Source organism: Acinonyx jubatus, chromosome A1 (genome assembly GCF_027475565.1).
Source record: "Acinonyx jubatus isolate Ajub_Pintada_27869175 chromosome A1, VMU_Ajub_asm_v1.0, whole genome shotgun sequence".
Classification (NCBI taxonomy): domain Eukaryota; kingdom Metazoa; phylum Chordata; class Mammalia; order Carnivora; family Felidae; genus Acinonyx; species Acinonyx jubatus.
The window spans coordinates 211,023,944-211,039,573 of NC_069380.1; positions in this window are offsets into that span (position 1 = coordinate 211,023,944).

The window sequence follows — 15,630 nt, forward strand, 5'->3', positions numbered from 1 at the left end:
GAGTAATCTATGTGGAAATGCTCAAATCAATAATTGTATCCCGGTAGTAATTGCTAAGAATTGTTGCAGTCTGAAGATACAAGTGGTAATGCCTCAATAACTAGAATGATGTCTTAAAGGAGTTTTCCATGCTCTATGAGGGTGTGGAGGGAGAACCCTCTTGAAGCAGGAGAAATGTTGTCAAAGCACTCTGTAACTTGGAACGTGGCCTGTGTTTCAGCTTCTCATCCAGCTAATTTCCTACTTACACAGAGCGAGGCCGGCTTGATGACACAGGCATATTCTATCAGGTTGGCTTGGCAGTTAGTGGTCTAGGACTGGGTAGCCATGCGGAGAAGCCTTGGGGTGCTTGGGTGGCTCATCGGTTAAGTATCAACCCTTGATTTTGGCTCAGGTCATGATCTCACAATTTGTGAGATCAAGCTCCATATCTGGCTCTGTGCTGACAAGCGGAGCCTGCTTGGGATTCTCTCTCCCTCTTTCTCTGCCCTTCCCCACTCCTCCCCAACCTCACACACACACACACACACACACACACTCTCAAAATAAATAAATAAACTTTAAAAAGAGAGAGAAGTCTTATGTGAGGAAAGGAATTAATTCTCCCCATTGTTTGGAGCTCCTTTCCTGAATTTGACATTCTTCGCTGAGCTAGGTGAGCAGAAGTAGACGCATGTGGGCACCCAGGACAGGTTGTCCCATAAGACAGAGGGTAGGGTCTAAGTCACAGGCTCTGTCACAAACACACACAGCCAGCCAACTGTAGGTCAAGTGACTTCCTGGAGAGGCCTCGCTTTCTCATCTCATATTTGCAATAGGACCCTTGGGACTTCCTAAACAAAGCCAGATTTCTGAATGAGTGAAATCTTAATGAATGTCCTTCATTTTCCACGTGACTGGCAGTACTTGGGCAGTGATTAGACAAGTCATAAACACTCTCATTCAGTTAAATAGGACAGTTCTCTTTCCTGCCCCTGTGTGCCAGGAATGAGACCTCTTGGGTTGGCAAAAAGTAGGTCTCCCAATAGAGTGTTAACAGCCAAAGATCGTGATTTTTGTCCATACCAGTGGGTGAGCCAAGTAGCTAGGTCAGCTCTTCTATGCCCTGGCAACATTTCAGGGTCTTCAATCTGCACATCAGCATAACCTTGCTCATCTGCAAGGTGCTTTGTATATGCCAGGCACTGAACTAGGAATGAGGGTGCATAAACAGGAAGGCCCTAAGTCCTGATTATGCAACAAGGTAGGTAGTAGCTCAATCTGGACAAATGGGACTCTTCATGCCAAAGGGTGGCCCAGTTGGTTGCCAGGGTAGCCACAGACCAAGTATAGAAGTGGCCATGCTACCTGATGGGCCCTGAGGGTGACTTCTCCATCCACAGAGTCTTTGCTAACTGCTGGAGGACACTGTAGAACGACTGAGAGATGAGGAACCTGGGTGTGTCCTCAACTCCTCACTGAATGTGTGGTCATGAGCAAAACCCCTTACACTCCCTCAGTCAGAGGTTCTTCATCTATAAACAGAGGGTGAAAAATATCTTGGGCCCCATACTAGGAAAGAGTATGGGAAACAGTATTTACAACTGTAAAGCACTGTATAGCTATAGTTTTACACAGATATAGATTCATCACTTGAATAGATCCTGTCATTTAATACATGTCTGGTCCCTGGACAAGCACTTTTCATAACATTTTCCACACAGATAAATACCAAGGGCAGACAGGTTAGGGAGCCCCATTACAAGGGTTTTGAATATCCTTCTTGCCCCTCTCTTAATCTAAATGGGGCCCATGTTTGCTTCCTCAGATAGCAATGTGAGTACAGATACTCACAGTACATTTTCGCCTGACATAGCAGAGATTTGACCTTACAGAGTGAGTTAGTGCAGCTTCTTAGATTTTTTTTTCATCAGTTACAAATATCACCATTACCCCCTGCCCAGGCGGCACAAAGACATAAAATTACATGCTTTCAGATCTTCTGGTGTTTTGTTCTGTTTTGCTGCTTGTATTTAGGTACAACTTAAGACTGTCACATTGTGTGATCTGTTTCCCACCTTTAGTGGGGGCTGGTGGTGGTGAGCACAGCTCAAAAGAAAAGTATTTGCATTGTTGAATAACCCGATCTGACAATGGTGGTCTAATATGCGGTCTCACACACATGTATAACTTTAGATACCATAAATGAGTTATTTTACACATCCAAATGAATGTTTTCCTTCCAGAAATATCTGAAGGGAAAAAGTTTAGTGTTGTTTTAAAAATGTTCTGAAGAGGACTTATCCAAGAAGACTATTTTTAAGTTTGTCAGTTTGAAAGTACTAATTTGAGAGTGTCTACTAAAATCAGTCACCTTATTTTATTTGTCAACATTATGTACATCTGTATCTTTTGTTAATATTCAAAATATTTAACAACTGGTACAGTTAGTGCACCCACCAATTGGAACAGACCCAGCCTGAATGCAGTGCCAGGACATGCCAGCTGACTATCGGGCAGTAAAATAGATAGAATGATTCACATGCCTTGAGTAGTCTGGGATATTTAAACCCCAGTACTACGGATGGAGGACAGATTCTATCTTCGAGAGCTCTTGATCTTAGAATATATGGTAAACTCAGATGAACTGGGGCAGGAACAAGACCACTCAAGGAACAAATTGTTCCCAGTGAGAGTTCTTGCTTTCTATCTAGTGAAAAAGCAGTCCAAGGGCTTAGGATCTTTTCAGATATTAAAGATTTATTTAAGCTTATTACCCCACTCATAATGATATTTTGCTATTATAGCTGATGGCTCTGCTTTTCATAACGTTGATGCAAAGATGACTGCTCTCTCATGGCTAGGTCAACCTAACATATGTAGTCACTAAGCAATTTACCCCAAACCCAGGAGTTCTCTTCTATTTCTCTAGGTAATTACACTGGTATAAGCTTCATTTAGTCAATCTAGCTGCATTTTGTGCTGTTCTGAATCACCATTCCTCACAATTAACCAGTCAGCTCCACACATGCTATTTTGAAAGACAAGTCTATCAAACTATTCCTGACATTGAGCCAAGGCTCTCCTTTGCCATATCTTTCACCCTCTTTTGCTCGGCCCAAATAATAGACTCACCTGCTGGTGTTTCATATCTCAGACATTTCTAGGTTTTAGGAATCTATTTCCCATCTAGTACTTGACCTCATTTCAAGTTCATCCTTCAGCTGGTTTATTGGAAGTAAGAAGTTTAGGGACTATTTCAACACAGGATGATGACCAAAATTAAAACAATAATATTATAGCCTTGGATCTAACAACATATCAAAATGCTCTTTACCCTTATTGCTCTTTCTTTGTTGTAATGTCAACATTAAATAAAAGAAGTTTTATCCACAATCCTTAGACAATCTCTTTTGTATGTACTCATGTCACTCTTAATTTTGTATCTCTGTTATTTAACAGCATTTATTACATCAGATTGTAGTTATTTGTTCATCTTCCAGAATACGGGTTCCTCAAGGGTAGGGAATGTGCCTTATTGATCTTTTGCCCCCTACCACCTAACACAGGGCCTGGCATGTCATATGAATTATAAACATGGGGTGTATATGTATGTGTATGGAAGAGAGAAACTCAGGTCACTTTGGTACTTATTTTGTAAGTACTTTGACTTGTACCAAGTCATTCATTGATGGTGAACCAAGTGGCCTGGCTGATATTTTCATAAAGGAGGTAGTTCATGCTATGAGATAAGATTAGGTACCCAGAGTTTCTAATCCTACAAGGAGACTAACAGCAAAACTCCCAGAATCAAGTCCCTCAGTAATGACTCCTTAACACTATCAGGGGCATGTAACCACTATAAAGATAAGGACTCAAGTATTTACTGCATTCCAGAAGAAGCCCCAGCCTTTATTATTCTAAGAGCCACATGGAGACTATAAAATACCCAGATTTATACTACAGACAAAATATAAGTTAACTTGTTGGACCATTTTAAAATCCAATCCACATGTCCCTGACGAATTCACTAACTGTTCATGATTAAAGAAGAAGCTTCTAGGCACCAAGCCATTCCATCTTCTATGGGGTCACCTTTACTCCCATCTTGTGTCCGATGACAATTAGTCACTCAGCTTAGTCTTATCTTAATCAGCATCTCCATAAAGCTGGATTAAACAATTCTTGACATTATCCAACAATGCTTTCTCCTAAATTATTTTATGACTTTTGTACCCAACGTCTGCTTTTTTATTTATGATGATTCCTGAGAGTTCAGATTTTTGTAAAAAGTTAAAAGTTTGCACTTAACCCCAAGGCCTAAAGCCTTTAACTTTAAGATTCTTTCTGTCTTCTCTGTCTCTCTGGATTTTTACCCCACTGAATGTCATCTGAGTAGAAGTAAGAAGCATGCCTTGACTGGGGTTGAATGGCTGTGTAGAATGCTTCTCTGGTTAGATGTGTCACACTGTTGGGTAGAGTGTCACATCTTCACCTAGTCATGGTCAGATCAAAACCCATCACCAGGCAGCTATACTTTTCGGCAAAGAGAATACTTCTCTGCTATTAGCTATTGCTGCCTTTCTGTTCTTCCTTTTAACCATAAAATTCCATTGCATATTCCAAGTAACATGTTTCAACCTAATGATAGCTGTTGCATTAAAGGGAATTCCATAGAATTAAAAGGGGAAAAGTAGATTTAAAACTAAGGGTAATATGTATACCTGGGAGTATAACTCTCGGAAGCTGCCTGAAACAATTTTTAACCTTACTCAATTCCATGAATAATTTAAAAACACAAAGAGCAGAGTGCTTGACACATAAAAGGCACTGGATAAATATTTATCCAATGATTGCATGAATACTTCTGCATTAAAAAAAAATCTCCATATTTACCAATTAATTTGGATTAGGGTAAGTATCACACATTTTAAGGGCATAGACCCATGTGGCCAGTTCAGAAATGTTTTCTTCAGTACTAATAACTACCACTTCCTTGAAAAAGCAGAATCCCACATGAATGGCTTAAAAGGCCTACAAAGTTCTCTTAATTTCCTTGTGTAATCTCCATACCTAGGCTGATCAATAAAAGTTTCTGCAATGAAATGGAATATATCTGCATTGTCCACTACAGAAGCCACAAGCCACATGTGGCTCCTTAGCACTTGAAATGTGGCTGGTTGGAATGCCTAGGTGGCTCAGTCAGTTAAGCATCCAACTTCTGACTTTGGCTCAGGTCATGATCTTGCAGTCATGAAACCAAGCCCCTGTGAGGTCCTGAGCCCCACATGAGCTGAGCCTGCTTGGGATTCTCTCTCTCGCTCTTTCTCTGCCCCTCTCCCACTTGCTCTCTCTCTCTCTCTCAAAATAAATAAACTTAAAAAAGAAAAGAAATGTGGCCAGTGCAACTAAAAAATTGAATTTTAAATTTTATCTAATTGTAATTAGAATGTAAGTAGCCACGTGGCCACGACCCTGTAAAAAGATCAGAAAAACAAAATTTGAAACATAGGAGAACACATTTAAAGGCATTCCTATAAGTCTTCACCATTTTTACTCTCCCACTGGGGGGACGGTTTATTCATTTATCTGAACTTCCATTACTGTGATCATTTTTTAATTTTGTAGTTTTAAGGATGGTTAATGCTGTTCCATCAACCAATTCTTTGCTCTGTGGTTCTTAAACTTGGCTGTGCATCAGCATCACCCCCAGAGATGCGATTCAGCAAGTCTGGGAAGGGGACTGGGCATCTGTGTTTTTTAAGCTCCACAGATGATTCTGATCTGCAGCCAGGCTTGGGAACGACTCCTTTACACCAGAGATCCCAAACCAGCAGCCCTGGGGCCAAATACACCCTCAAAACATATGTTCATCCCACACAGTGTTTTAAAATGTTTTGAATTAGTTGCCAACTTCTACAAATTGTATTTTTTTATCAAAAAAAAAAAAAGTGGAGTTGAGTAAAGGCTGCCCCCTTTGGATATAGAGCATAACTTTGGTTCAATACTACTTCCATCTTGTACTGGCCCAGCTCCCAGCAGACATTTGGTTTGAGACCCCTTTCTCATTCCATAATCTAAGTAATACTTGCCAAAACAGGCAGAAATTCCTTTATATCAATGCACCATTCCTAGGAGGAAGTACCAACTATTTTATCCATGGGGCTGCCTATAATCATCCTGGCAGGCTCAAGAATATTATCCCACCATCTTGTAAAACCCCAAGTAAGTATGATAGAATTCTCAAAAGAGAATGCCCCCCCCCAACCCAGGACCATGAGAGTAATACTGTTCAGAGACAAATCATTAAATTGAAGGAAAAAATGGTCTTACTTTTTATTTTTTATACCCTGAATACTCTCACCTAGAGCTCCCTAAGGTGAGCCAAGACATCTTTGTTATAAATTCCTATCTCTATATATAAAAAAAAATTTTTTTATGGCTCTCCCATCCTTCATCCAGTTTCCTTTTCAATATGTTTGTGTTCAGCCATGGTTTCTCAGCATTAAAAAAACAGCCAATCACACTTGTTTGTCTTTCTCTTTCTTAAGAATCCCCTATAATAATAGCTAATAAATGAAAATACATAAGCCCAAACAATGAGATACAAGGTAAAAGGGCCATTAGTTGAGGAAAACTAGATAGAGGAGTGTTAATTAATTTAGAAGAGCAGAGGAGGCTTAGCTTTGGAGTATTTGTGGAAACAGTAGATCTTTTCTGCAAAAACTACATGCATGTCAAACATTTTGCAATCAATTTTGGGGGTTTCACAGGTCCCTGAATCCCATCCACTGATTCCTAGTAGAAAAAGCTATCCACCTGAAATAAGACACACTACTTGATAAATACTTATACTGGATACAAAGCACCAAAATGTCAGCCATAGCTCTGCCATCATTTTGAATCAAATACTATGATTAGGCTTTATTATTAACAAAAAGGAATACCATTAGGCTTTAAGTAAAATGCAAGGAATAAATAGTCTCCATCCCAGGATCATGTAAAACCATCATCTAGAACGTATAGCTAAATGCACAGTGGCTTTCTCGGTATACAATAAATATGTGACATTTGAATTTTTAAACAAATCCTTAGAGACATCCATGACAAGAATGGAGACATTTCCTAAAATTGCACACATTGGAGAGAGTCGCTTGATGCCTTAGCCTGGTCAGTTCCACTAACTCAAAGTGGACTATTTTGCTCCTTTTCTTTCCCCCTGGGTAGCAGTTGGTTCCACCACTGAAGTGATAAACTAGGAGTCACCTTAAGGCATAAACATGCAACATGAAACAATCTTATTTACTAATTTGAATTCCACGTCTGACAGGCACCAGAAGTATAGTAAAGAAGTTTTTCTTTTTTTTTCCTGCAGGATGGCCTGTAGTTTTGTTTCAGCCACTTGAGAATGTTTACACCGTTCACACATCTTGATTTCCCCCCATAGGCTGCATCCCTCCAAAGCTAGAGATTCTGCTGGGTGGCCCCTCCTCCATATCTTAGTTCTCACTGCTCTCCCTTCTATTCCTCCTCCATGTCCCTCTTGCCCTTGTGGTAATGGCTGGTGGCCATTGCTAGCCTCTGGGTGCCTCAATATCCCTTGTTTGTTCCCTTATCTATATCTCTGAAGGAGTTTCCTTATTGAAGTCCCTTCTTTGGAACTAGTTGAGGTAAGGTCAAGATAAAATCCTCTTTCTGCTAGGACCATCGTGGACCCACTTCATCATCTTCTATTTTTTCTTTTTTTAAATGCTTATTTATATTTGAGAAAGAGTGTGAGAATCCAAAATGGGCTATGCACTGACAGCAGAGGGCTCCAAGGAGGGCTCCAACCCACCAACCATGAGATCATGACCTGAGCCAAAGTCAGATGATTAACCACCTGAGGCACCTAGGCACCCAGTCCATCTTCTTTTCAAAGAGGTGAATCAGAAAGAAGAGAAGAAAAATGCTTGAGGAAGAGAAAGAAACAATATGGTTTTAAAGATAAGAGTTAACCAGGTAACAGCAAAACTGAAACTCATCAAAAAGAAAATGCTCTTTTCTTTGCAATGGATGCCCTAGTAAGAGGTCACTCAGTAAAATGGTCACCAACCTACTCTTCAACTTTGCCTTTAACAAAAGCCAGTCTTGATAAACATTTCACTAATTTCCATCTTTTGTTTATTCATCTCAAAGCGAAAATGAAACGTCTATTTATTGAGTACATACAGTGTGCTTATAACTCTTGATAATACTTTAAGATATCATTCTTCTTATTTTTTAAAATTTATTTATTTATTTTGAGGCAGAGAGAGAATGAGCAGAGGTGGGTCAGGGAGAGAGGGAGAGAGAGAGAGAATTTAAAGCAGGCTCCACGTTATCAATGCGGAGCCCAACGCAGGGCTCTAACCCATGAAGCGTGAAATCATGACCTAAGCAGATCAAGAGTCAGACTCTTAACTGACTGAGTCACCCAGGAACCCCTACTTAAGGCATTATTAATCTCATTTTAGAGAAGAGGGAACTGAGGCTCTGAGGTAGCAAATAATTTTCCCAGAATCAGATAGCAAGCAGGGGTTAAAGCCAGAATTAATAACTTAGCAAGTATGATTTCATATAGAATATTGCTTTTTTGTATTATTGCGAAGTATTTTTATTTGTTTTGGCCACAATCTTCAGATGCTTTTGATGCTCTGCAAAACAATCTTATTTTGCTTAATTTTTTTATTAAAACAGTTGATCACACTTGCTATTTTTTGTCTTTCTTGAGATTCTTCTTTAATTATAGTTAACAAATGAAAAATGTAAGACCAACTGGTGAAATAAAAGATAGAATAGCCCTCAGCTGGTGAAAAAAAAAATAGAAGATGACTATTATTCTTTCTACCCTAGCCTAAGTCTCTGTCTCTGTCACTGTCTCTCCTGGAGAATGCCCACAGCAGAGGATGTACCATGTAGGCAAACAATTAGAAGTTTCTCCCTGGAGAAATTGAATGGTCCTAAAGAAAAGACCTGCATTTTTTTTTTTTTTTTTTGACTCTCTGGGTTCTCTGAGATAAGCCTATTGCTTCCACATGATCACTCTTCAGCAAAACTGAAAAACTTGCTTATAAACACAGAATTCCCAGTCCAGCTTTTCTGTGTCCCATTCTTAAATCTAAATGAATAGATAGGGATCACCAGGCATTTGAGCTCCTTAAACATGCAAGAAAATTTCTGAGATAAAAAATTCACTGGATGAGATTGCAATCAGTTGGATACTATAAAAGAGAAGAACAGTAAATTAAAAGAGAAGAAAACAGGAACTATCCATACTAGAAAAACAGAGAAAACCAGTAGTATGTAAAAAATGAGTAGTCTCAGAGTCTTGTGTAACAACTGGAAACCTAGAAGGGGAAGAAAGAAAATGGTACAGAAAGAAATATTTGAAGATAAAATTTGATGAAATATATCAGCTTAAAAATCCAAGAATTTTGAGCAGAATAAGCACAAAGAAACCCATACTAGGCATATTATTGTCAAATTAGTCAAATGACTAAAAAATTACAGATAAAAAGAACATTTTAAAAGCAGCCAGAGAAAAAAGATACATTACACAGAGGGGCACAGTGATGAGTTGGCCTTGAATTCTCAGTCAGAAATGATGAAAGCTGTGGGGCGCCTGGGTGGCACAGTCAGTTAAGCGTCTGACTTTGGCTCAGGTCATGATCTCACGGTTCGTGAGTTCAAGCTCCGTGTTGGGCTCTGTCCTGACAGCTCAGAGCCTGGAGCCTGCTTCAGATTCTGTGTCTCCCTCTGTCTCTGCCCCTCCCCCACTCACACTCTGTCTGTCTGTCTCTCTCTCTCACACACAAATAAATAAACATTAAAAATTAAAAAAAAAGAAATGCTGGGGCGCCTGGGTGGCTCAGTCAGTTGAGCGTCCGACTTCGGCTCAGGTCATGATCTCACAGTCTGTGAGTTCGAGCCCCATATCGAGCTCTGTGCTGATGGCTCAGAGCCTGGAGCCTGCTTCCGATTCTGTGTCTCCCTCTCTCTCTGCCCCTTCCCTGCTCATGCTCTGTCTCTCTCTGTCTCAAAAATAAATAAAAAAAAACATTAAGAAAAAAAATTAAAAAAAAAAAAGAAATGCTGAAAGCTGTAATAGAGAGGATCAACATCTGTTAAGTGCTAAAACACACACAGACACACACACACACACACACAAATGCCTGTAATCTTGAAATTCTATATTCAGAAAACAATTCTTCAAAAACGAATGCAAACTAAAGACATCTTTTTGTTAAATGAAAGTTGAGCAAATTCATTATCAGCATTTCCAAATGACAAGAAAGGTTAAAGAAAAGTGTTCTTAGGCTGAAAGAAAACAATATTATGTAGAAACTCAGATCTACACAAAGGAACAAAGAGTGGCAGTAATGGTAAAAAAAAAATTGTGGGCAAATAGAAATGAATTTTTCTCTTGTGTGTGTTTTTTAAATTTCCTTCAGGGATTTTTGACTGTTGAAAGCAAAAATAATAATACTTTGTGGGGTTTATAATGCATGTAGGAGTAAAAATATGACAACAATAGTATGAAGAACAAATGAGAGGAAATTAAAGTGTATTTGCACTTATTTTATGTGGAGTAATACAATACTATTTGAGGATAGAATGTGGTAAGTTAGAGATATATGTTGTAAACCCTAGAGCAACGACTGAAAGCAAGAAAACAAAAAGGTCTAGCTAATTAGCGATAGAAAATGAAATGGATTACTAAAAAGTATTCAGTGAATCCTAAAGGAGGCGAGAAAAAGGACAAAAGATACAAAGACATAGGGGAAAAAGGGAAATAAATACAAGAAATATTTTCTTAAAGCCAAACATATTAATAATTAAATTAAATATAAATGTACTATATAGATCAATTAAGAGAGATTGCTGGGGTGCCTGGGTGGCTCAGTCAGTTAAGTGTCAGACTCTTGATTTCAGCTCAGGTCACCATCTCATAGTCATGAGATCAAGCCCTGCATGGGGCTCCATGCTGGGCATGGAGCCTGCTTGGAATTCTCTCTCTCTCTCTCTCTCTCTCTCTCTCTCTCTCTCTCTCAAAATAAATAAATAAACATTAAAGAAAAGAGAGATTGCTAAAATGGATTAAAAAACAAGACCTGATATATTCTGTCTACAGAGAATATACTTTAACAATAAAAGTGCTGGAGCACCCAGGTGGTTCAGTTGGTTAAGGGTCCAATGTCAGCTGTGGTCATGATCTCACAGCTCATGAGTTTGAGTCCTGCACTGGGCTCTGTGCTGACAGCTCAGAGCCTAGAGCCTGCTATGGATTCTGTGTCTCCCTCTCTCTCTCTCGCTACCCAACTCGTGCACTCTCTCTCTCTTTCAAAAATAAATAAACATTAAAAAATTTTAAAAAAAACAATAAAAGTGCAGATATGTTTTTTTCCCCAATCTTTATATTTTTAACCTAAGTCCTCTACGAGACTTCTAATATGTTCATAGCAACTTGATTCGTGTAACTCAAAACTGGAAACAACCCAAAGACTCCCACAAAGAGAAAATGGGTAGGAGTACCTGGGTGGCTCAAGTGGTAAGTATCCAACTCTTGACTTCATCTCAGGTCAAGTTCTCATAGTTAGTGGGATCAAGCCCTGTATTGGGCTCTGGGCTGGCAGCATGGAGCCTGCTAGGGATTCTCTCTCTCCCTCTCACTCTGCCCCTCCCCCATGCCCTCTCTTTCTCTCTTAAAATAAATAAATAGACAGGGTGCCTGGGTGGCTCAGTCAGTTGAGCATCCGACTTCAGCTCAGGTCATGATCTCATGGCTCATGGGTTCAAGCCCCGTGTTGGGATCTGTGCTGACAGCTCAGAGCCTGGAGCCTACTTCAGACTCTGTGTCTCCCTCTCTCTCTGCCCCTCCCCTGTTCATGCTTTGTCTCTCTCTCAAAAATAAATAAACATTAAAAAATTAAAATACATACATACATACATAACCATTTAAAACAAGAAAATGGGTAAATTGCAGTATGTTCATATAATTGAATACTACTCAGAATAAAAAAGGAGAGGAGTGCCTGGGTGGCTCAGTCAGTTAAGCACCTGACTTCGGGTCAGATCAGGATCTCATGGTTCATAAGTTCAAGCCCTACATTGGGCTCTGTGCTGACAGCTCAGGGCCTGGAGCCTGCTTTGGATTCTGTGTCTCCCTCTCTCTTTGCCCCTTTCCCACTCATGCTCGCACTCTCTCTCTCTCAAAATAAATATTTTAAAAAAAGAATAAAAATGGAGGAGAAAAGAAACAAACTACTGATAAAACAAAAGAGTACGTACTGAATGATTCAATTTATATCATGTTCTAGAACTGACATAGTTAATATAATGTGAAAAATCAGAAATTTGGTTGTCCCAGGAGAGTGGAGTGGTGGGATTGACCAAGAAAGGGCACAAGGGAATTTTCTAGGGTGATGAAAATGTTCTGTCTTGAGAGGGGTGTGGGTTACATGGACACATGTGTATCAAAACTCATTAAAATATACATTTATGATCTGTGAATTTCACTGTATATAAGTTATACCTCAAAATTAAAAGGCAAAAAATTATATAAAATTCAATTCTTAATCATGATATATAAGCGTATAAAGCTATAAAGATGGAAAATAACTTCTTTAGCATTATGAATTATTTCTTTCAAAAACCTATTGAAAAAAGGCTTCTTGAAAACATCAAAATACAGTGAAATTTAGAAACATTTTTATCAAAGGCAGAGACATCTGCTGATAGCCAAATTGGTCAATACTGTACTTGCCATTGTAATAAGACAAAAGAATGACAAATATAGCACAACTTTTTACTACACACCTTTTAACATTTCTTTTCTTTTTTTTTTTTAATTTGAGAGAGAGAGAGGGAAAGGTCGAGCAGGCAAGGGGCAGAGAAAGAGAGAGAGAGAATCCCATGTCCCTGGAGATCATGACCTGAGCTGATATCAAGAGTTGGATGCTCAACTGACTGAGCCACCCAGGCACCCCACCTTTTCATGTTTCTTAAAGCATGTGAATATAATACGTATTACAAAATTAAATGAAAACAATATCAAAAATAAGTGTTGCTGACTTAGATTAGAAAAAAATAAACGAACTATAATAATTTGAAATGAATACCATCATTTCCTGATAATATTATTATCTGTATAAAAAAATCCAAGAAGGGGCATCTGGGTGGCGTAGTCGGTTAAGCATCCGACTCTTGATCTTGGTGCAGGACACCATCTCACTGTGTGGGTTCGATCTCTGCATTGCACCGGGCTCTGTGCTGATGGTGTGAAGCCTGCTTGGGATTCTGTCTCTCCTTCTCTCCGCCCTGCCCCAAATCATGCACGCGTGTGCACTCTCTCTCTCTCTCTCAAAATAAACAAACTTAATTTTTTTTAAAAAAATCCAAGAACATCTATAGACGGGTTACTAGATTTCTGGTGTCTCTTCCCCTTATAAGGAAACCAGTTTCATTGGATTAGGGCCTCATTCCTATGACTTCATTTAACCTTAATTACCTTCCTAAAGGCCTTGTCTCCAAAAACAGTTATATTGGGGGTTAGGGCTTCAACATATGCATTAATTTTTTTTTAATGTTTATTTATTTTTGAGAGAGAGAGAGAGAGAGCAAGTGGAAGAGGGGCAGAGAGAGAGGGAGACACAGAATCTGAAGTAGGCTCCAGGCTCTGGGCTGTCAGCACAGAGCCTGACGTGGGGCTCAAACTCATGGACCACGAGATCATGACCTGACCTGAAGTTGGATGCTTAACCTACTGAGCCACCCTGGCGCCCCTCAACATATGCATTTTTTGAGGAAAATTCAGCCCATAACAATCAGACTCACCAGTTCATTAGTATTTCAATTATATATTATATAAAACCATCCCAAAACTTACTGTTTTATTGTCTCAATGCAATAATAATAAAAATAATTCAGTATTTCTCAAGATTCTATGGGTTAACCAGGTAGTTCCTTTGCTTCATGTGGTGTTGATAACAGTTTTGCCAATTTTTTCACTAGCACAAAACATCGCTTACTATCCTTCTGGACTTTAATAGTAGTTTCCCCACTGTTTTTTCAAGCTTCCACTAATAGTCTCCTTGCTCCCCCAGCAGTCTCTATCCACTGCCCAGTCCCAAGGCCATGCCACATATGTTAAGTCGTTATTATAGCTGTACCCCACTTTTGGGTACCAATTTCTCTTTCAGCTAGTCTTTGTTGTGGAGTAAAATACCCCAAAACTCAATGGCTTAAATCAATAACAATTCATCATTTCTTGTAATTCTATGGGTTGGCTAAGCAGTTCTCCACTGCTTTCACGCAGGCTCATTCACACAGCTGCAGTCAACTGGCAGGTCAGCTGGCTGGGTACTGAACTTAGCTGAGACAGCTGCTCAGCTTTCTCTTTCCATATGCTCTTTTATCCTGGGCTTCATTATGGTATGGTGGTCTCAAGGCAGCATTCCAAGAGAGTGAACGCAGAAACCATATCACTTCATGTACCCCCAGCTCTGGAGCTTGCAAAATGCCACTTCCGCCACATTCTAGCGGATAAAGCAAAGAGCAAAGCCAGCCCAGATATAAGAGGTGGGGAAATAGGCTCCACCATTTAATAGGAGGTGCAAAGAATCTGTAGCCATATTTACCACGGAAAGTTATGCCATGTTCCTAGATGGAAAGACTCAGTGTCCTAACGATGTCAGTTCCTTCAAATAAATCTGCATGATGTCATACCAACCGAAATCCCAAAAGAGTATTTCAGGAAACTTGGGAAGTTGTTCCTAAGATTCATATGGAAGATGGACTTTGAGCTGTATTACAAAGCTGTCATCATCAAGACAGTATGGTACTGGCACAAGAACAGACACTCAGATCAATGGAACAGAATAGAGAACACAGAAATGGACCCACAACTGTATGGCCAATTAATCTTTGACAAAGCAGGAAAGAACATCCAACGGAACAAAGACAGTCTCTTCAGCAAGTGGTGCTAGGAAAACTGGACAGCGATATGCAGAACAATGAACCTGAACCACTTTCTTACACCATACACAAAAATAAACTCAAAATGGATGAAATACCTCAGTGTAAGACAGGAAGCCATCAAAGTCCTCCAGGAGAAAGCAGGCAAAAACCTCTCTGACCGTGGCCACAGCAACTTCTTACTCAACACATCTCCAGAGACAAGGGAAACAAAAGCAAAAATGAATTATTGGGACCTCATCAAAATAAAAAGCTTCTGCACAGCAAAGGAAACAATCAGCAAAACTAAAAGGCAACTGATAGAATGGGAGAAGATATTTGCAAACAACGTATCAGATAAAGGGTTAGTATCCAAAATCTATAAAGCACTTATCAAACTGAACACCTAAAAAACAAATAATCCAGCAAAGAAATGGGCAAAAGACATGAATAGACACGTCTCCAAAGAAGACATCCAGATGGCCAACAGACACATGAGAAAATGCTCCACATCACTCAGCATCAGAGAAATACAAATCAAAACCACAATGAGATACCACCTCACATCTGTCAGAATGCCTAGCATTAACAACTCAGGCAACAACACATATTGGAGAGGATGTGGAGAAAGAGGATCTCTTTTGCACTACTAGTGGGAATGGAAACTGGTTCAGCCAC